Source organism: Amblyraja radiata, chromosome 18 (genome assembly GCF_010909765.2).
Source record: "Amblyraja radiata isolate CabotCenter1 chromosome 18, sAmbRad1.1.pri, whole genome shotgun sequence".
In the NCBI taxonomy this organism is placed as follows: Eukaryota; Metazoa; Chordata; class Chondrichthyes; order Rajiformes; family Rajidae; genus Amblyraja; species Amblyraja radiata.
In genome coordinates this window covers 6,767,560-6,791,397 of record NC_045973.1, presented here as the reverse complement: position 1 = coordinate 6,791,397, position 23,838 = coordinate 6,767,560, and the positions used below count along the sequence as shown (strand labels likewise).

Below are 23,838 nucleotides of genomic sequence, written 5' to 3'. Positions count from 1 at the left end.
TACCCCCAAATTACACTTAATTCCCATTGTAAACTAATTTAATAACAACAACATCTTATCCATTCGTATAATGCGGTGGATTATGTGTGGTATGAGCATGTAACAAAATCTATCCATCCAATCTCAGCCCGAAATGAACCAAAACTAGGCTAAAGGGTTGTCGAGAGTTGACCTTGATCCACAGACTTGACCTTTGTTACTGGTGTCAGTCACATGGTGAAGGGTGATCGGACATATCTGAGGAAATTATAACCAAATAACCATATAACAATTACAACACGGAAACAGGCCATCTCGGCCCTTCAAGTTCGTGCCGAACACTTATTTTCCCCTAGTCCCATCTACCCGCACTCAGACCATAACCCTCCATTCCTTTCCCATCCATATACCTATCCAATTTATTTTTAAATGATAAAATCGAACCTGCATCCACCACTTCCACTGGAAGCTCATTCCACACAGCTACCACTCTCTGAGGAAAGAAGTTCTCCCTCGTATTACCCCTCGTATTATGGGAAGCTAGTGACGAGATTGTTGGAGCACTGGCTTCTTCCTCTTCCTGCGTATGGCGTGCACAGCCTAAAGTTGCAGGACAACTTGTTCTATTTGATCTTATTTGATTGTGCACGCCGGGTCGATTGCATTCGTCGAAACAGGGCGGACCACGTGAAGGTTGCAATCTTCCACCCCCAGCACTGGCTGAGAGACATGAAGAAGGGTTTTGACCTGAAACGTCACCCATCTCCTTCTCTCCAGAGATGCTGCCTGTCCCGCCGAGTTATAAATTCATGTTCATAAGAGATAGGAGAAGAACTAGGCCATTCGTCCCATCTAGTCTATTCCCCTATTCAATCATGGTTGATCTATCTCTCCCTCCCAACCCCATTCTCCTGCCTCCTCCCCATAACCCCATGACCCCCGTACTAATCAAGAATCTATCTATCTCTGCCTTAAAGATATCCATTGACTTGGCCTCCACAGCCTTCTGTGGCAATGAATTCCACAAGTACTCCAGCATTTTGTGTCTACATGCATGAACCATCATTAGACATGGGTGAGGTGCTGGGTGATTGGAGGGAGGCTTATGCTGTGCCTCTACTTAAGAAGAGCTGCCAGGAAATGACTGGGAACTATAGACCAGTGAGCCTAACATCTGTGGTGGGGAGGTTATTGGCAAGGATTTTGTGGGATAAGGTATATTTGCATTTGGATGGACAGAGGCATTTAATGCAATAGCAGCAAAGGCTTCTTTAGAGGTGAAACTGAATGCAAAGAAGACAAGTATATATATGCAATGCTGGAGGGATGTATTGGTGAGCTGGTCTAATCGCATTTGGAGCATTATAGGCAGTTTTGGGCCCCATATCTGAGGAAGGATGTGCTGGTGTTGGAGAGGGTCCAGATGACGTTTACAAGATCCCAGGAACGATTGGTTTAACATATGATGAGCGTTTGACGGTACTGGCACTGTACTCGCTGGAGTTTGGAAGGATGAGGGGGAGACTTCATTGAAATGTACCGAATAGTGAAAGGCCTGGATAGAGTGGATGTGGACAGGATGTTTCCACTGGTGGGAAAGTCTAGGACCAGAGGGCATAGCCTCAGAATTAAAGGACGTACCTTTAGAAATGAGATGAGGAGGAATTTCTTTAGTCAGAGGGTGCCAAATCTGTGGAATTCAGATGCCAGTGCTGGTTTAAACCGGAGATAGTCATAAAAAGCTGGAGTAACTCAGCGGGTCAGGCAGCATCTCAGAAGAAAATGGATAAGTGACGTTTCAGGTCGGAAGAAGGGTCTCGACACGAAACATCACCTATTCCTTTTCTCCAGAGATGCTGCCTGGCACGTTGAGTTACTCCAGCTTTTTATATCAATTTTAACGTATAAACCAGTCTTTGGAGTGTGGGAGGAAACCCGGAAAGTCCCACACAGGTCACAGGGAGAACGTGCAAACTCCATACAGACAGCATCCGAGGTCAGGATCGAACCCGGGTCTCAGGCGCTATAAGGGCTCCGCAACTGTTCCACTGCGTTTCCCTATAATTGTCACCTACAGTGTGGTTGTCCCTGAGAGAGAGTGGAGGCAAGAGACATGGAAACATAGACATAGAAATTAGGTGCAGGAGTAGGCCATTCGGCCCTTCGAGCCTGCACCGCCATTTAATATGATCATGGCTGATCATCCAACTCAGTATCCCGTACCTGCCTTCTCTCCATACCCTCTGATCCCCTTAGCCACAAGGGCCACATCTAACTCCCTCTTAAATATAGCCAATGAACTGGCCTCGACTACCCTCTGTGGCAGAGAGTTCCAGAGATTCACCACTCTCTGTGTGAAAAAAGTTATTCTCATCTCGGTTTTAAAGGATTTCCCCCTTATCCTTAAGCTGTGACCCCTTGTCCTGGACTTCCCCAACATCAGGAGCAATCTTCCTGCATCTAGCCTGTCCAACCCCTTAAGAATTTTGTAAGTTTCTATAAGATCCCCTCTCAATCTCCGAGACATGTCGCGCGGTGGCGCAAATCGGTGGAGTTGCTGCCTTTCAGCGCTTTCGGCGCCAGCGACGCGGGTTCGATCCCGACTACGGGTGCAGTCTGTACGGAGTTTGCCCGTCCCCCCTGTGACCACATGGGTTTTCTCCGAGATCTTCGGTTTCCTCCCACACTCCAAAGACATACAGGTTTGTAGGTTAATTGGCTTGGTATGAATGTAAATTGTTCCCAGTGTGTGTAGGATAGCGTTGATGTGCGGGGATCGGTGGTCGGCACCGACTCGGTGGGCCGAAGGGCCTGTTTCTGCGCTGTATTGTATCCCTAAATGAAACTAAACCTGATGTTTAAGAAGGAACTGCAGATGCTAGAAAAATCGAATTAGATAAAAATGCTGGAGAAACTCAGCGGGTGAGGCAGCATCTATGGAGCGAAGGAAAAGGCGACGTTTCGGGTCGAGACCCTTCTTCAGAATGCTGCTTCAGGATGCTGCCTCACCCGCTGAGTTTCTCCAGCATTTTTATCCACCTTGAAACTAAACCTGAGGTTTTCTCGGAATTTGAATCATGTTCTTTGCTCTGCCGTTTGATTATGGCGGCCGTTCCAGCTGATGACATGTCTGAACTCATTGTTTCATGAAAGACTGGAAGTGCTTTGGGTTAAATGGTGTTCTCTTGCCTGACAAATCCTCGTTTGGAATTCAAAGACTTGCGAAAAGGGGCTTTCATCTTGATTCCTTTCTTTTCCTTAATTGGAGTAATGTGAAACACAAGAGATTGTCTTCCACCAACTTCAAACAAATCACACCCTCTTTTCTCCCAGGGCTTTTGTCTCGTATGTGGTCCAATTCCAATAGGGTTCAGTTTACTGGCACAAGACATACCTTCACACAAACGTCACTGCATGTTCACTCATTAGAATCCAATAAATCACTTGTCTGGTTCTGTGTAGACCACCCTGGCTTCCACTGCTGGAAGGGGCGGCAGCGTGAGGTTCTGATTGCAATTTAGTTCGGTGAAGCATAGTAATGTTGAAAACGATAAACCAAGAGTGCTGTCTGTGCGGAGTTTGCATGTTCTTCGTGTGACCGTGTGGGTTCCTCCGGGTGCTCCGGCTTCCTCCTGCGCCGCAAAGACGCGTGTGTTTGTGCGTAAATCGGCCTCTACAAATTGTGCCCAATGTGTAGATGAGGAAGTGGGATAACATAGAATGAGTGTGAATGGGTTATCGATGAGGGCCCGTTGCCAACCTGTATCTTTGAACTAAGTAAAACTTATCATGTAAGTATACACTCGAAATGGCTCAATTGTAATCATGTATTGCCCATATCTCTCTAAATCTTTCCCATCCATGTCCCTGTCCAAATGTCTTTTAAATGTTGTTCTCGTGCTGTCTGAACTTCAATAGACAATAGGTGCAGGAGTAGGCCATTCGGCCCTTCGAGCCAGCACCACCATTCAATGTGATCATGGCTGATCATCCCCAATCAGTACCCCGTTCCTGCCTTCTCTCCATATCCCCTGACTCCGCTATCTTTAAGAGCCCTATCTAGCTCTCTCTTGAAAGTATCCAGAGAACCGGCCTCCACCGCCCTCTGAGGCAGAGAATTCCACAGACTCACAACTCTCTGTGAGAAAAAGTGTTTCCTCATCTCCGTTCTAAATGGCTTACCCCTTATTCTTACACTGTGCCCCCGGGTGCTGGACTCCCCCAACATCGGGAACATGTTTCCTGCCTCTAGCGTGTCCAAAACCCTTAATAATCTTATATGTTTCAATAAGATTCCCTCTCATCCTTCTAACCTTCTAAACTCCAGAGTGTCCAAGCCAAGCCGCTCCATTCTCTCAACATATAACCTCCTCTTCTGTTCACTCATTCCATATACCCACCACCCTCTGTGTGAAACGGTTGCCCCTCAGGTTCCTGTTCAATCTCTCCCCTCGCTTCTGTATGTATTTTTCCATTCTGTGCAAAGTTTATTTTTGAAATGTAACAAATAAAGATTGGATCCAGGATGGTGATTCAGAAGTCTGCTGACGATAATTGGGTCGTTCTCCTGTATTCCTGACGTTGCCAATAGGCATGTTGAGGACCACAAGTTCATTTATACAAGTGTTTCCTGTTCGAACAATACTTGCCTCAAGTTTGGCTGTGATTTCCCCACTGATTACACGACTTCCAACCTTCCAGTAAATGTATTGTGTGTAACAGCATAATGAAAAATTGAGTGGAAATGATTGTACAATTAGGTAAATGTTAAAATAAAATAGGATAAAAGATATCTATAAAACTGCTGGAGAAAAGGAATAGTTGACGTTTTGGGTCCAGACCTTCATCAAACTCTTGAGTCAGAATCTGATGTCTGATGAAGGGTCTCGACCCAAAACGGCACCCATTCCTTTTCTCCAGAAATGCTGCCTGACCCGCTGAGTTACTCCAGCATTTGGTGTCTGTCTTCAGTGTAAACCAGCATTTGCAGTTCCTTCTTACCTGAAATGTACATGCTCTTATTCTGAGGCTGTGCCCTCTAGTTCTAGACTCTCCCACTAGTGGGAATGTCCTCTCCACATCCACTCTATCCAGGTCTTTCACTATTCGGTAATTTTCAATGAGGTGTTCCCCCCCCCACCCCCCCCTCATCCTTCTACACACCAGTGAGTACAGGCCCACAGATGTCAAACACTTAAGGGCCTGTCTCACTTAGGTGATTTTTTAGGCAACTACAGGCGACTAGTTTGTCGCCACATGTTCGCCGGGAGTCATCTCCTCAGTCGCGCAAGAAGTCGTAGCGTCTCTCTGGTCACCGCTAAATTTTCAACATGGCGACATGGCAACAGTGGGTTTGCCGCAACGAACGTAGCTTGACTCCTCCTGACGTAGGTGCTGTTGTGGATGTTTGTGTTAAATTTTATTGTGTATTGTGTGTTCTTTTTAAGTGTATCGCTGCTGGCAAATTCATTTCACTGCACCTTCGGGTGCATGTGACGATTAAAATTGCCTTTGACTTTGAACTCAAAGTTCCAGTTTTGCTCATTTTGGGTGAATGAAGGGGAGGCCATTTAAGACCGGGGTGAGAAAAAACTTCTTCACCCAGAGAGTTGTGAATTTGTGGAATTCCCTGCCGCAGAGGGCAGTGGAGGCCAAATCACTGGACGGATTTAAGAGAGAGTTAGATAGAGATCTAGGGGCTAGTGGAATCAAGGGATATGGGGAGAAGGCAGGCACGGGTTATTGATTGGGGACGATCAGCCATGATCACAATGAATGGCGGTGCTGGCTCGAAGGACCGAATGGCCTCCTGCTGCATCTATTCTCTATGTTTCTATGTTTCTATGAAGAAGGGTCTCAACCCAAAACTTCACCCATTCCTTCTATCCAGAGATGCTGCCCGTCCCGCTGAGTTACTCTGCCATTTTGTATCTACCACAAGTCATTCAGTTTAATTTTGCCACATATATGGTTAGCCATTGCGAAATCTAGCTGAATCAAGGCTCGGGGGTGTGAGCCAACAATGAATAAAGGTCGGATGTGACAATGTGAATGTAATCTGGAAATGTGATTTGGAAGGGAAGTGCTGTGCATTGAGACAGACTCGAGATCAAATGCCAATCTACCGTGTGCATGGAACAAGAGTAGAACATTATTCTAGTTCCTGAGTGACAAATAATGTGTTTAGCAGGAGTACGTAATACCCGAGTGATGAATGAATGCATGGAGAATAGAACTGTGTCGAGGGTGGAATTTGTCAGAAGATATCCGGGACTGGTGGGTGCGATCTGAACTGCCGGTAACTCAATGACCTAAAAATGTCACCTACTTAACTTGATTAGAACAATGAATTCCTTAACTCACAAGTATTATGAGGAAGAGTGAGGTGATGTAACATGAGAAATCAAGAATCCACATTTTATACTTGGATTCTCAGTCGAGACTGACTGTAGTTTTCATTCACGTACCAAAGTCAACACTTGGTGTAGATTTTAACTGTGTCAGTTCCAGCTACAGAGTGAAGCCCAACGTAAATTGGAGGAAAAGCACCTCGTATTTTGCTTGGGCAGCTTACAACCCAATGGTATGAATATTGATTTCTCTAACGTCAAATAACCCTTGCATCCCCCCCCGTTTCTCGCCCACCCGAGTCGTCGTACTAGTTTCACTGTCGTACGGTTAAGTTTCACTGTCTGTATAACCCGTTAGCACCTAGCCCACAGGCAACAATGGACCATTGTGGGCTCCATCTTGCCTTGATCATCATTACTGTTTTCATATATTTAATTCATTTGTTCTTTATCCCTCCATATATCACCGTCCATATCTCTTATTTCCTTTTACCCTAACTCCCAATTCGAAGAAGGGTCATCGACCCAAAACGTCACCTATCCATGTTTTCCAGAGATGCTGCCTGACCCGCTGAGTTACTCCAGCATTTTGTGTCTGTGAAGGAGTGATCGATGGTCGGCATGGACTCGGTGGGCTGGAGGGACTGGATCCACACTGTATATCAAAAACTAAAATCTAATAAAACTAAAATAAAATGATGTTGTTTAGAATGGACATTGTGTTTGTAAATACACTGATCACAAATATAAGGGCTGGCACGGTGGCACAGCGGTAGAGTTGCTGCCTTACGGCGTTTTCAGCGCCGGAGACCCGGGTTCCATCCCGACTCCAGGCGCTGTCTGTGAGGAGTTTGGACATCCTCCCCGTGACCTGCGTGGGTTTTCTACAAGACCTTCTGTTCCCTCCAACACTCCGAACATGTGCAGGTTTGTAGGTTAATTAGCTTGGTCTAAATGTAAATTGTCCCTAGAGCGTGTAGGATTGTGTTAGTGTGCAGGGATCGCTGGTCGGCGCGGACCCGGTGGGCCGAAGGGCCTGTTTCCACGCTGTATCTCTAAACTAAACTAAAAAAAAGATATGCCAATGTGCCAGTAGAATAATAGACTATAATTGTTTCCACTTATTGGTTTACGCTGTCTCACAACGGTATCAGTGATTAGAAATGAGAATGCAGAAGATTGAAAAGTCATATAAGATTACTTAAGACAGCTCGATGTATATAGAGATCTCAATCTGCGTAAGATTGATTTAGTCTGCAGAGAAGGTATTAAACTGGAATCATCTTGGGCTTTCCCACACTGTAAGACCACCATTCAGACACAAATGCATATGTATCTAATAAAATCATTTGAACTAGAGTCTGAATAAGTTCTTGATCTTTTTTGCTTATCTTTTGAAATCTCGCTGTCATCTTTGCTCTTTGCTTTGTCACCCAATCAACATCACAAGGTTTTGATTATTAGATGACGTGCTCAAACTACAATCGAATTGTAATACTTATTTCCGAACTTTGTTTTGAATCTGCAAACTATTCTCAAAGGCTCGTGTAAGTATTAACATCTGACTCTGCGTTTTGTTTATAAAGCACAAGCTGCCAAAATAACACGAGATCGTCACAGAATATTGAACAACGAACATGCCTTCGATAGGCGATGCAAAGAAAACCTTAGAGATGCAGCGCGGAAACAGGCACCCCTCCGTCCAACGAGTCCGCGCCGACCAGCATCTATGGAGCGAAGGAAATAGGCAACATTTCGGGCCAAAACCCTTCTGTTTCCTTCGTTTCGGCCTGAAACGTTGCCTATTTCCTTCGCTCCATAGATGCTGCTGCACCCGCTGAGTTTCTCCAGCATTTTATTCTACCTTCGACTTTCCAGCATCTGCAGTTCCTTCTTAAACACTTCTAATCTTGTGATGTGGACTCGATAAGAAGATCAGTGAATTGCGATGTTGAACATCGAGCACAGATCTGTAAGACACACAAACCTTGAAGATTTCATCGTACATTAAAACCACCTTCTCTTTCAGGGTTTGTTTTGGTGGACGATATTTTGCGGAGAAACCCTCCCCTCTTCTCCATCTGTGCCATTGTGTGGATCCCGTCTCCCCCACATGGTTTGTGTCTTATAGAGATGTACAAAATCATGAGAGGAATAAATCAGGTAAATGCATAGAGTCTCTTGTCCAAGTAGGTGAATGAAAAACCAGTGGATATAAGTTTAAGGTGGTGGGGGGGGGAAGATTTAATAAGAACCTGAGGTGTAACCTTTACACACAGATGGTGGTGGGTGTATGGAACGAGCTGTCGGAGGAGGTAATTGAGGCAACATTGAAGAAACATTTAGACAGGTGCATGGAGAGGACAGTTGCGAGGGATATGAGCCAAATGTGGGTAGGTGAGATTAGTGTAGACAGGACATGTTGGCAAGTTGGGCCGAAGGGCCTGTTTCAACGCAGTATCACTCGGTGATTCTATGACCATCGATAATCGTGGTAAATGAGGAAAGTAGGGTTGAGAAGGAAGACCAGCCCTGATCTTATTGAGCAATGGAGCAGGGCGGAGAAAGCATACTGTTCCCATGTCTGTTCCCGTGTCTACTCTTCCCAAAGTCAGGTCCAAGTAAATCCTGAAAACAGATGGATATTTTATGATAATGCGCAGCATATTTCTAACCTCATGTAAACAAGTTAAACATGTTCTTTTTTTAAATAAACAATTCACACAAAATCCGATGTCCATGTATTGAACCCGGAGGAGATAGCTAATGGAAATTTTGAACGCTAACATCACAAGTGTCCGCATATTTTATGCAAATGGTTCTTCCACTTTTCCGCTGTGAGTAATTGCTATGTGTGATGATATATTCCTGGCACAGAGATGATATTTTCATTGTTACAGAATTGCATCCAGATATTTACCAGAATTATCTTTTAGAGGTGTATAATAAAATCATAAGAGGAATAGATCGGGTAGACGCACGGAGTCTCTTTCCCAGTGTAAGGGAATCGAGGACCAGAGGACATCACTTTAAGGTGAAGGGGAAAAGATTTAATAGGAATCTGAGGGGTAACTTTTTCACACAGAGGGTGGCGAGGTTATGGAACCAGCTGCCAGAGGAGGTAGTTGAGGCAGGGACTATCCCATCATTGATGAAACAGTCAGACAGGTACATGGATAGGACAGGTTTGGAGGGATATGGACCAAATGCAGGCAGGTGGGACTTGTGCAGCTGGGACGTGTTGGGCGGTGTGGGCAAGTTGGGCCAAAGGGCCTGTTTCCATACTGTATTGCTATGCCTGGATCAAGGGGTATTCGATACAGGGTTGAGATTGGATGGACTTCGATTGTTTTCTCTGGGGAGGGGGTTGAGGCAGATGCCACAGTGGCATTCACGAGACTTTTGGACAGTCAGGGATATGCAGGGATTGAACGAATGTGGATTATGTGCTGGGAGGTAACAGCTGGTTTTATTATCATGTTGAGCCCTGACATTGTGGGCCTCAAAGTCACACAGAAGGAAACTGGCTCTTCAGCCAAAGTTGCCCGTGGCAACCAAGATGCCCCATCCACATGACCCACTTGCCCACGCTTGGCCCATGTCCAGTAAACCTTTGTACCTGCCCAAATGCCTTTTAAATGCTACCATAGAACCCGCCTCAACTACCACCTCCAACAGCTCGTTCCATATACCCACCACTCTCAGTGAAAAAGCTACCCCTTACGTTTGTATTCAATCTTTCCCCTCTCATCTTAAACCTATATCCCTGGATCCGTGCTCTCCCTACCCTGGAGAAAAGACTCTATTTACTCTGTCTTTGTCTAAACGTTTGAAGTCCCAGGCTTCTGTTCTTTCTGTAGTGAAAGACTTGGGGCAATGTTAGATGCAGTTTGATGTTTCTCGGGGAAATATATGTGTCCACTTATTCAGTAATACTAAGTGGGCAGCACGGTGGTGGCACAGCGTCAGAGACCCAGGTTCGATCCTGACCTCGGGCGCTGTCCAAGTGGAGTTTGCACGTTCTCCCTGTGACCGCGTGTGTTTCCTCCTGGTGCTCCGGTTTCCACCCACGCCCCAAAGACGTGCGGGTTTGTAGTTTAATCGGCCCTCTGTAAAATTGCCCTGATCGTGCAGGGAGTGGATGAGAAAGCAGGATAACACAGAACTAGTGTGATCGGGCGATCGCTGGTCGGCATGGACTCGTTGGGCCGAAGGGCCTGTTTCCACGCTGTATCTCTAAACTAGACCAAAGGAGAATACTTGGAACTAACTGAGTGTCAAGCAGAGGTCTCCTCTCCACTCTTGCACCATCTCAGAATTAGTTCATGAAGTCTTGGTGTTGTGCCCGTTCTTATGTTAATCTTTAAACACACACGCTGCCAAATGTTTTTTAAATGCCTGCGTACCTCATACTAATTTTTCAAGAAGAATTTTACTGCAGATGGCTTTGTCCCTGCGGGGCCTAGGGCCAAGACCTAATACAGTGCATGTGTGCAAGTCATCCCCTTCTTACAGGAGAGAGTCATAGAGTGATACATTGTGGAAACAGGCCCTTTGGCCCAAATTGCCCACACCGACCAACATGTCCCAGCTACATGTCCCACCTGTCCCCATTGGCCTATATATCCCTAACCTGTCCTATCCATGTGCCTATCTAAATGTTTCTTAAACATTGCGATAGTACGATCAAGTATTAAAGGACAAAGGACATTTATTGTCACATACACCAAGTGGTGCAGGGAAATATGAGTTGCCAGGGCAGCACACAAATAAGATAAACAAAACATTATACACTAAACATTAAAAAATGTATAATAAATTATAGGAGGGAAAGGGAGCGAATAGGTCCCCTTAATGGGCCTGTCACACTTAGGCAAATTTTTGGGCTACTACAGGCGACAGCCGCAAAATTTTCCATCATGTTGAAATATTTTCGGCGACAGTGGCGACAATTTTTGCTGTCGTAGGTTGTCGCCAGGTGTTGTAGGTGAATTCCATTAAAACTAGTCCCTGGCAGTCGCCTAAAGAGTCGCCTAAGTGGGACAGGCCCTTAAAGATCAGTGTAGTGATCTTCATGTGGAACCACAGGAAATAGGCAAGGTCTATTGTCCATTATCCAAGGGATCAGGGGGTATGGAGAGAAGGCAGGAACGGGATACTGAGTTGGATGATCAGCCATGATCATATTGAATGGCGGTGCAGGCTCAAAGGGCCGAATGGCCTACTCCTGCACCTATTTTCTATGTTTCTATGTTTCTATGTCTTCAATGAATAGCTCTTGGCTGCATTTATCATGGTGAAGGACATGGAACTCATAGAGTCATAGAGTATCACATTGTGAAAACAGGCAGTTGAAAATGAAACTGCAGATTTTAGTTTAGCTTAGAGATACAGTGGGGAAACAGGCCCTTCGGCCCACCGGGTCCACGCAGACCAGCGATCGCCGCACACTTGCACTATCCCACACACACACAGACAGACAGGACAATTTACATTCATACCAAGCCAATTAACCTCTGGAGTGTGGGAGGAAACCGAAGATCACGGAGAAAACGCACGCAGGTCACGGGGAGAACGTACAAACTCCGTACAGAGGAGGAAGATGACTGAAGGTTATTGCCCTTCCATCACAGTGAGGAATGTAGATTCCACTGTGGTGGATGTCTATGTTACATTGTGTTAAATGGTATTGTATGGTAACTCAAATTTCACTGTACCTTAGTTGGTTAAGTGACAATAACCGCGAACTTTAACTTGATAAAGCATATGTAATCAGGATCAAACCCGGCTCTCTGGCGCTGTAAGGCAGTAGCTTTACCGTTACACCACTGTGCCGCACAGATCTTGGTTTACCAAAACTAACACAAAGTGCTGGAGTAACTCAGCAGGTCAGGCATATCATCTCTGGAGAACATGGGCAGGTGACGTTTCCGGTCAGGAGCCTTCTTCAAGTTTGACCAGATGTGTTTTCCGTACAGGTTATGAAGAGAAAATGGATATTTATTGATTCCTGGCAGAGGGAATGGGACTGGCGTTCCCAGTGGGGCACACAAAATCCTTCAGCAGAAGATTGGAGCAAACGTCGAGAGAAGGAGCCGACACTGAAATTACGGAGGTGGAACAACTTCACAAGCGAAAAGTAACGAGAACATATTTTTGGTCGACCTCATCCAGAAGAATTCCTGGAAAGTGGACTTGCCATCGAAAACCCCTTGCAGCACATTTGGCCTTTTTCCAGAATACCGTGGCTTTCTCCCTGCTATGTCCACTCCTATCTAGGCGTTCTTTTGAATGGAACAGTTCTCCGCAATACTGTGGTGTTTGTTCCCTGTTCCCCTCCGCGTACATCGGCGCTGCACGTCATTTCAGATTTTGTTCCAGATTTTAATGAACGGTCCTTTTCATCTGAATTTGCCTGAATTTCATTGTGTGATAAATGGAGTGATAGCACTGCTTTTTAATCGGGCGATTCAAGGGTTTTACTTACAGCCTCCTGTCTCGTAGTTGCTGGAAGAGTCGTACAATGAAGTTTTCATGTTACACAAACACACAAAAAAACTTTTGTGATACCATGGAGCAAAGGCACTGAACCTGAAGCGCAACACGTTTTGGCAAGTAGGCTGGGGAACACAAAGACTCATGTTGCTGCAGCTTCACAGTGAGGTGGCACTAAGTGCTTGGTGGACTTACACAAGGTTTTGTGCTGTCGTTTTGAACATGTTTTTAAAAAACGTTTCCACATCAGCAAAAAGCTGATTAAGCCACGATTGCTCTTCTGTTTCAGGCCGGGCTTTTGGACGTCAAGGAGTAGCAGGCAAACGTGAGATACAGAGCGGGAACAGGCCCTTCGGCCCACCGAATCCGTGCCAACCAGCGATTATCCCGTTCATTAACATTATCCTACATACACTAGGGGACAATTTACAATTTTTAAACCAAAGGCAAATTAACCTACAAACCTGTACTGTACTTCTTTGGAGTGTGGGAGGAGACCGGAGCACCCGGAGAAAACCCACGCAGGTCACGGGGAGAATGTACAAACTCCGTACAGACAGCACTCGTAGTCAGGATTGAACCTGGGTCTCTGGCGCTGTGAGGCAGCAACTCTACCGCTGTGGCACCATGCCGCCCATGCCGCCAAAGACACATCTGTGAGCTTTCTGTTACTTATGCCAAGGGATTTATGGAGCTATGCCGATCTAAGCACACAGCACCGCTGTCAATCTCTAACTTTTATGCCGTGACGATTCGAACGTCATCTTTCCGAACAACATTTCTAAGTGTAGTTTAGTTTATAGATACAGCATGGAGACAGGCCCTTTGGCCCAATAAGCCTTACAGCTCCCAAGACCTGGGTTCCATCCTGACTATTCGGGATTTGTACCTTCTCCCCGCGACCTGCGTGGGTTTTCTTTGGGGGTTCCGGCTTCCTCCTACACTCCAAAGACGTGCAGGCTTGGAGGTTAATTGGCTTCAGTAAAAATTGTAAATTGTCCCGAGTGTGTGTAAGATGGCGTGTATGTTGGCAAGCAATGATCGCTGGTCGGTGTGGACTCGGTGGGCCGAAGGGCCTGTTTTCATGCTGTATCTCTAAACTAAACTAAAAGACTGAAGTAGCTATTTATATATAATTTCAACTGCGCATTTAAAATACAATATATGTAACACTCAGTCACAAAGAGAATTGTAAAGTGAACTTAGACTTATTTGGCAATGGACCTCAGGTAATTAAGTCCACATTCTGTGATCATTATAGTCTATATTTCAGGAACCATTTATTTTTTTCAGTTCAGAATACAATGGCAAGTAACCTAAAACTACATGAAATCCACCACAAATAAAAAACGTGAGGAGATGGCGGAGTTAAAACAAAACAATTACTTGAGAGAAGAATTTGGTTTCATTTATTAAAAAGTGAGCTATATGATACCATCAGGAAATGGTGGAGCTACGCTGCAGATTAGGCAGTCCATGGAAGATGGCTGTGGAGATGAGGAGGAATTTGTTTAGTCAGAGGGTGGTGAATCTGTTGCCACAGAGGGCTGTGGAGGCCAAGTCAGTGGATATTTTCTTGGCAGAGACTAGACAGATTCTTGATTGGTACGGGTGTCAGGGGTCGTGGGGAGAAAGCGGGAGAAGGGGGCTGAGAGGGAAAGATAGATCAGCCATGATTGGATGGTGGAATAGACCTGATGGGCCCAACGGCCTTATTCTGCTCCCAGAACTTATGAACTTATAACGAGAAACAGAGTTAACATTTCAGGTTGATGAAACATATCAGAACTTTGCATGACTTTGATGAAAACTCATCAACCTGAAAGAATGAACTCTTTGCGGATGCTGCCCGACCTGCAATGTATCACCACCATTTTGTGTTTTTATCTTAGATTTCCAGCGTCTGGAGTTTTTGCTTTTTCAATGATAATATCCATCTTGGTACGAGACCACAGTGATAGCAACGATCTTCCACAATGGACGATCCCTAGAGTTTGGCTGAGAAGCACAACTGGAGAAACAGCCGTAGGTACTCGGGGCATCAGGTAAGTCGGGACGTTTTTTCCAGCATGACAAATAAATGTCCACGAGTAAAAAGATAGTCGATAGGAGAAAAATTGCAACATTTAATGCCCCGAGTACCTACAGCTGACATAACGAGCCGCTACGATATATCAGCGGACTCCTACGGACCCGTTACGAACATTCTCCGAGTTTGAATCAAGGGGAAAACTCGGGAGAATTCGTGAGCAGTTCGGGAAAGTGGGACAGGCCCTTTATTGCGCAGCACATATGTAATATTGCACAAACATGAAATGGGATATAGGTGGAAGGGGGAGGTTAGAGGTGGGAGGAGAGGGAAAAGGGGGGTGGAATAGTTTGGGAGATGGGTGCACCAGGATGGAGAACAGGATCGTGAGGGAGATAATGATGGGAGGGGGAGGAGTTACCTAAAAGAGTCAAGGGACCAGTGTGCCTTATTCCGAAACGGAACAATGAAATTCTTGCTAGAATTCCAACAAACGTTGACCCACCGAATCTCCGCAATCTTCTAAGGAAGTAGAAACATTGATGGTCTTTCTTTACGAGTGCATCTATGGTCTACGATACATCTTCGGAGTTACGCACAGCCAGGAATTTGAAGTTTTTGACTCTCTCCAACACCATCCTGTTGATGAAGACAGGTCTGTGGATCCTCGACCCTCCTCTTCCAAAGCCAACAATCAGATCAAGGAAAGAGCGTTCACGTTGCGGCCCTGTTTCCACCGATCTTTCCATCACTACGCACAAGAAGCGACAAGACAGACACCATTGTGTGCAGATGCCGAGAAGGATGTTCAACTCCGGCTGAACAACGTCTAATCTTGTGTGTGGACTCAATAAGAAGTTCCTTGTTTTATTTAAGAAAGAACTGCAGATGATGGAAAAATCGAAGGTAGACAAAAATGCTGGAGAAACTCAGCGGGTGAGGCAGCATCTATGGAGTGAAGGAACAGGTTTACCCGAAACGGCCTCAGAGGGCGGTGGAGGCAGGTTCTCTGGATGCTTTCAAGAGAGAGCTAGATAGGGCTCTTAAAAATAGCGGTCGGTGGATATGGGGAGAAGGCAGGAATGGGGTACTGATAGGGGATGATCAGCCATGATCACATTGAATGGCGGTGCTGGCTCGAAGGGCCAAATGGTCTACTCCTGCACCTATTGCCTATTGTCATCTATTGCTTTGCTCCATAGATGCTGCCTCACCTGCTGAGTTTCTCCAGCATTTTTTGGCCACCTTGGTTTTATTGATATTTCCGTTCAGTTTAGAGAAACAGGCCCTTCATCCCACCGAGTCTGCCCCGACCGGCGATCCCCGCACACTAACTCTATCCAATACACACCAGGGACAGTTTACAATTTTAACAAGCCAATTAACCTACAAACCTGTAGACCAGCATCTGCAGTTCCTTCCTGCACAGTAGACCCTGCGTAGAACTTCCCCAGTTGGTGTGCCGTTAAACTCATGTCCACGCTGTTGTCAAATATTACTGCGCATTTTGCATTATTTTCAGTTGCCCCACCTGCTAACCAAAACAGTTTGATACCAGCAACAAAATTAATTGCAGACATATGTTCAGCATTTCATTTGCTTCTTATTAACAATGAACAGCTGTGACAAATGTTCTTTTGTGTTTCCCCAGTAGGTTAAATGCTCAAAAGGCAAACAAAGATGTATCAAAATACTAGTACTGGCGAACCATGCAATGATCCCGCAAGAATCTGTTTTCTTTGTGTTAATAGTCGGAAAGTCAACAAAATAGCACAATATGAACAAGGATTTCAATCGCTGCTGACATCCTAGATGCTTATAAGGCACATGTGAAAAGCAATGTTTTTATTACTCCTGATGTTTTCACAACTGTCTTTTTATAAAGCATATCAACACAGACATGATATGGAGACATACGGAACTGCAGATTCTTAGTTTAGTTTAGAGATACAGCACAGAAACAGGCCCTTTGGCCCACCGAGGCCACACCAACCAGCGATCTCCATACACTGGCACTATCCTACGCACACTAGGGACAATTTACCAAAACCAATTAACCTACAGACACCTACGTCTTCGGAATGTGGGAGGAAACCGGAGCACCCGGAGAAAGCCCACACAGTCATGGGCAGAACGTGCAAACTCCGTACAGACAGCACCCATAGTCAGGGTCTGTGAGGTAGCAACTCTACTGCTGCGCCACCACGCCGGCCCTGGTTAGCAATCTGATCTGATAGCAAAACAAAGCTTTCCATTGTACCTCAGTACACGTGACAACATTCATCCTAAACCTAAACTGTATCAGCACATTCCCTCCACAGATGCTGCCTGACCCGCTCAGTCCCTCCAGCAGTTTCTTTTAGGTTAGCGACACAACAGAGAAACAGGCCCTTCGGCCCACTGAGTCCACACCGACCATCGGTCACCCCTTCACACCAGTTCTACGTTATCCCACCTTCTCACTCATTTCCTCTATCGACACTCGGGGGCCAATTTACAGAGGGCCAATTAACATACAAAACCCGCACGTCTTTAGGACGTAAGGAGGAATGTGGACCACCTGGAGGAAACCCCACCTGGTCATTGCAGGGAGAAGTTGCCGAGGTCAGCATCCAACCTGGGTCACTGGCTCTGTGAGGCAGCAGTTCTACCAGCTGCGCCCCACTGTGTCGTACAGCATATGTATTGCTAAAAGCCAACTGGCCTTTCTAAAAGGACGGATGCAATGCAGCTACACCAGCTCATGTAGTCTGGTAATCCCAGCCATCGCCCCGGCACGCCAGGTACAAGTGTAACCACCGCAATGTTTTCCACACATTTCCCATAGGAATCGCAATGTGCTTTCCTCATATATCCCCACAATTTCACTCTACCAATGTAATTATTATTTTATACCTTAACATTCTCTCTGTACTTATAAAGTTTACCGCTCACTCGCAGACTAGTGGAAGCTAGAAAGTTATTTTCTTTAACAATCAGTTCAACGTAATGCTGCCCATATTGGAAACTGCAAGCCAGCCAGCCAGGCTTGGGAGGGTTGTTGCAAAATTATATTAACAGGTTCACAATTGTTAAAACATGCCTGGAGATTCAATTACACAGCCAGGTTTTTTTATTTTAAACACAGATTCTCGTAGGGAGAAACCTGGTCAATATCTGCGATCATTTTCATTGCAAATTTTGCGAATTACAGAAAATTCAATTTAACGTAGCAAAAATATACCAAAGTAACCATGAGAATGTCCTTCAAAGTTAAATGTATGTTCATTTTTCTTTTCAAGGTAAACCTTATCATGTATACAAAACGACGGCACAATTTTGTTCAATTTCCATTTTATATTAGAGACAGAGAGTCAATATTTTATATTAAGGGTCATGTTTTTCACTTTATATATTACATGGAGACAACTGTTGCCATTATTCTTAGACTAAATGAGGACTGAGATGAGGAAATACCTTTTCACCCAGAGAGTTGTGAGTCTGTGGAATTCTCTGCCACAGAAGGCAGTGGAGGCAGTCTGGACAACACTGGATGTTTTCAAGAGAGAGTCAGATTTAGCACTTAGGGCTAAAGGAATCAAGGGATATTGGGGGAGAAAACTGGAACGGAATACTGATTTTGGATGATCAGATTGAATGGCGGTGCTGGCTCAAAGGACCAAATGGCCTACTCCTGTACCTATTTTTCTCTGAAGAAGGGTTTCGGCCCAGAAATGTTGCCTATCTCCTTCGCTCCATAGATGCTGCTGCACCCGCTGAGTTTCTCCAGCATTTTTGTGTACCTATTTTTCTCTGTTGCTGTAAATCTTCTACGATCTCTCTTTGATTTAAGAGGTGCACCATGTTGCATTAAAATGGCTTCAGTCTGCTACCTCGCGATGTTCTGCTCAGACAGGAGGAGATGTAATGGGTAACAGTACAATTGACTTAAGATCCTCAATGACTACAGATAGCAACCACTCTTATTTTACTGTGCGGATAACACAAGGATTTCTGCAAATGAGTTTGACCTACTCTGCAGACATGTCGTCAAAACATTCAAAGCTAGTTATCCATTTCACTTTTTTTTTTTTTCTGAAGAGCTTACCTTACAATCGGTTTCTGGGAAAAGGAATTAGCCTTTTGCCCCAGTGAATTCTCCGCACAGCTTTTGCGAATTCCTGTCGGATTTAATGTTTCCATTGGACTGATAACACTGCCCATTGATGTACCAGAGGCTTTCTGGAGCAGTTTGTTATCTGTGTTTGACAATGTTCCTTCAGCTTGGGGTGTTTTTCAAAGGCTGGGATGAAACCCAAAGTCTGATCGAGGAAGAGAACAGGTTATGAGTTAATACTTTCAACAGTGGGAGAGTCTAGGACTAGGGGTCACAGCCTCAGAATTAAAGGACGTTCTTTTAGGAAGGAGATGAGGAGGAATTTCCTTAGTCAGTGGGTAGTGAATCTGTGGAATTCGTTGCCGCACAAGGCTGTGGAAGCAAAGATAGATAGATTCTTCATTCCCAATGTTGGGCGAGTCCAGAACCAGGGGCCACAGTCTTAGAATAAAGGGGAGGTCATTTAAGACTGAGGTGAGAAAAAACGTTTTCACCCAGAGGGTTGTGAATTTATGGAATTCCCTGCCGCAGAGGGCAGTGGAGGCCAAATCACTGGATGGATTTAAGAGAGTTAGATAGAGCTCTAGGGGCTAATGGAGTCAAGAGATATGGGGAGAAGGCAGGCACGGGTTATTGATAGGGGACGATCAGCCATGATCACAATGAATGGCGGTGCTGGCTCGAAGGGCCGAATGGCCTCCTCCTGCACCTATTTTCTATGAATGGGTGTCAGAGGTTATGGGGAGAAGGCAGGAGAATTAGGTTAGGAGGGAAAGAAAGATAAGCCATGATTGAATGGCGGAGTAGACTTGATGGGCCGAATGGCCTAATTCTGCTCCCATCACTTAAGACTAATTTTCATCTTTCTAAACCTTAAATATGCTTCCTGTATCTTTTTCTCCAAATTTACAACCACTCTCATTATCCAAGGATCCCTTACCTTGCCATCCTTGTCCCAGCTAGTCCTGAACTCAGCTGGTGTTTAAACAAGTCTCACAAATGTTAGATATGGACTTGCTCCCAATTTACTTTACTTACTTGCCGAATAGAACCGTAATTATCCCTTCCCCAACTGATTACTTTCCACCAAGCACCAGACTGATCCTTGTTCATAACTATCATGGTGATCGATGGTCAGTGTGGGCCCAAGGGCCTGTTTCCATGTTGTATCTCCAAACTAAAATAAACCAGAGCAGCAGGTCAGTAAGAGGGAGGAACGATGGGAAGGTAAAAAGTTATGACCAGTACGTCCAAGGGGAAGGACAGGCAGTATTTGCACAGTCCAATAAGTGAAGGAATCATACTGGACCTTGTCTTGGCAAACGAGCCTGTATAACTCGTTTTCACCGGCACACAGCCAACAATGGACTATTTCCTTCAACATCGTTCCTTCTACGCATATCTTTCATTCATTTGTTCCACATCTCTCTGCATCCCTGTCTATATCTCTCGTTTCCCTGTCCCCTGACTCTCAGGCTGACGAAGGGTCTCGACCCGAAACGTCACCTATTCCTTTTCTCCAGAGATGCTGTCTGTCCCGCTAAGTTACTCCAGCATTTTGTGTCTATTTCTTGTCAGGAGACTGGTATTGCAGTGGGAGAGGATTTTGCGATTGGTGATTATAATTACTTACATTTTATGATAGTTAAGAACAAGGATTAGTCTGGTGTTTGGTGGGAAGCACTAAGTTGGGGAAGGGTTAATTACAATCATATCAGGCAGATACTAACGAGGGTAAATAGGGAGCAACTGTTATTGGGCAAGTCCACATTTAACATGTGAGAGTTGTTTAAATACCAGCTGATTAGTGTTCAGGACTAGATTGAACAAGGATGGCAAGGTAAGGGATCTTTGGATAATGAGAGTGGCTGTAAATTTGGTGAAAAAGATCCAGGAAGCATATTTAAGGTTTAGAAAGATGAAAATCAGTCTTAAGTGATGGGAGCAGAATTAGGCCATTCAATAGACAATAGGTGCAGGAGTAGGCCATTTGGACCTTCGAGCCAGCACCACCATTCAATGTGATCATGGCTGATCATCCCCAATCAGTACCCCGTTCCTGCCTTCTCCCCATATCCCCTGACTCTGCTATCTTTAAGAGCCCTGTCTAGCTCTCTCTTGAAAGTATCCAGAGAACCGGCCTCCACTGCCCTCTGAGGCAGAGAATTCCACAGACTTACAACTCTCTGTGAGAAAAAGTGTTTCCTTGTCTCCGTTCTAAATGGCTTACCCCTTATTCTGAAACTGTGGCCCCTGGTTCTGGACTCCTCCAACTTCGGGAACATGTTTCCTGCCTCTAGCGTGTCCAAACTCGTAATAATCTTATATGTTTCAATAAGATACCCTCTCATCCTTCTAAACTCCAGAGTGTACAAGCCCAGCAGCTCCATTCTCTCAGCATATGACAGTCCTGCCATCAATCAAGTCTGATCTATCTCTCCCTCCTAGCCCCATTCTCCTGCCTTCTCCCCATATCTCCTGATACCTGTGTTAATCAAGAATCTAACTATCTATCTATGCCTTGGAAAAAAATATATCCATTTTGACTTGGCCTCCACAGCCTTCTGTGGCAAAAAATTAAACAGATTCAGGGCCAGTGAGGAATATTAAGAAAGTAGGAAAGAACTCAAGGAGGTAATATGAAGGGTCAAAAGAATGTTAGGAAATGTCTGGCAAATTGGTTTGTGGAGAATTTCAAGGCACATTCAACGCACCTTAAAACAAAAGGGAGACTTGTGAAAGGGCAGGGGAAAGGACAGATATATGATTGGAGTAAAAAATTGTAGGGTGGCACAGTGGTGCAATGGTAGAGTTGCTGCCTTACAGCACCAGGGACCTGGGTTTGATCCTGACTACGGGTGCTGTCTGTACGGAGTTTGCTCGTTCTCCCGATGACCGCCTAGGTTTTGTCTGTTGCGCTGTTTTGCCACCCTTTTTATTGAGATGACCAAAAGATGTTGAGTAACTGTTCCTTCGTTGTCCCCCCCCATTAAATCTCCAACATGCCCTCGTCTTACCGCCCTCGTCTTACCACCCCCCCCCCCCCCCCCCCCCCCACTGCACCATGACTCTCTAAGCGTATAAAATGTTGTGCTTTTAAAATTATCGCTCAAAGGGGAAAAATAATTTGGCGGCAATTTAAAGCAATACTGGTGTTTCAGTTTTGACAAAGGATTATCAATTGAAAATGGTAACTCTTCTTCATAGAAGCTACCTGGTTTGCTGAGTATTTCTAACACTTTCTGGTTTTTATTTCAGATTTCCAGTGTCTGCGGTATTTTGCAACTGTGAAACAAACTGTTGATGCTGGGGAACTTGTAGATAGAAACAAAGGCAAGAAGGTCGATGATTGAATGAAACCCAAAGATGAAACAGTTGAAGGCAGGAGATGGTCACCATTAATAAGGTCATACGTGGCAGGTGTAGAGAATTAGGCCATGAAGTCCACTCCGCCATTCTATCATGGCTGATCTATCCTTCCCTCCTAACCCCATTCTCCTGTCTTCTCCCCATAGCCTCTGACACCCGTACTAATCAAGAATCTATCTATCTCTGCCTTCAAAGTATCCACTGACTTGGCCTCCACAGCCCTTCTATGGCAAAGAATTCCACAGATTCACCACCCTCCGACTAAAGAAATTCCTCATCTCCTTCCTAAAAGAACGTCCTTTAATTCTGAGGCTGTGACCTCTAGTCCTAGACTCTCCCACTAAGATTAGATGATGGTGAACAAGAATAAGTTTCTTCTTCTTCCTGCATGTGGCGTGCACAGCCTAAAGTTGCAGGACAACTCGTTCTATTTGATTGTGCACGCCGGGTTGATTGCATTCGTCGAAGGTTGCAATCTTCCACCCAAGAATAAGCTTCAATTAATATATTTGATTGCATTATTATTAAATTAAGCATAACATTTATCCCATCGACTGCAATATAGCAATTTGCATAATTGAGAAACAAAATTGACAGTTTAGGATGGCACGGTGGTGCAGCGGTAGAGATACTGACTTTCGGCACCAGAGACCCGGGTTCTCGGTAGGAAGGAACTGCAGGTGCTGGTTTACACCGATGATTTTTTGAACATTTACCGCACGCTGACCTGAATGTATATGTAAAAAAATATTGTTGCATATTTTCACTCTCGCAGAGAAGTTTACTCGAAATTTCAATCAACACCTTTTGATAAGGAATGTCAGCTTGTGGTAAAGATGACATGGGCAGCCTCCATTCAGAAAGGATCAAGTTCCCAGCTTGACAAAATGCCTTGTATCGTATCAATTACCCTAATATTTATTTTACTGTGTTAATCTTTGCAGCTTACAATTGAAATTAAAACTCCACCCAGTCAAAAGTATACATTACTATCGCTTGAAGTGCTTTGGGGAAAGTATAATTTTAGCATGTTGACAGAAAAATAAGTCGGTGTAATTTCTATTTAATTTTTCCATTTACAACAATATTGATGTGGTTTTGATTATGGCGCTGAAGTTATCTGAACATAGATGTGATATGCATATCATTGGAATTGCTGTCAGGAGGCTCTCGACCCGTATCGTCACTCTGCCTGTCCTGCTGAGTTACTCCAGCATTTTGGGTCTATCTTCTATGCCAGGGGTGGGGAACCTGCGGCCTTCTAGGCCATTGAATGCGGCCCTTTGAATGAATCCAAATTTTGTAGAACAAATCCTTTTATTTTTATTAATATGTTTCTCTTTGCCTTTTACTAGTTTTATTTTAATCTTAAAATGAATGCATTTAAAATACCAAAGAGTAAAAGAAGATTCAACAAAATAATCTTATATCTAATTGAAGTTTCTTGGATACGGCCTTATTAGATTACAGCTAACTTAATGCGGCCTAGCAACATGAAAAGGTTCCCCACCCCTGTTCTA

At 44.7% G+C, this 23,838-nt stretch overlaps 1 long non-coding RNA gene across 1 annotated transcript; it reads right to left on the bottom strand.

Moving 5' to 3' along the window:
• Positions 1-376: 376 nt before the first annotated feature.
• On the bottom strand, positions 377-22,644 carry LOC116983534. The gene is made up of 3 exons (XR_004414725.1): positions 22,614-22,644; positions 17,749-17,759; positions 377-503 (listed from the first exon to the last, which is right to left on the bottom strand). It is a non-coding gene; the product is annotated as an uncharacterized LOC116983534 (long non-coding RNA).
• Between the last annotated feature and the right edge of the window lie 1,194 nt (positions 22,645-23,838).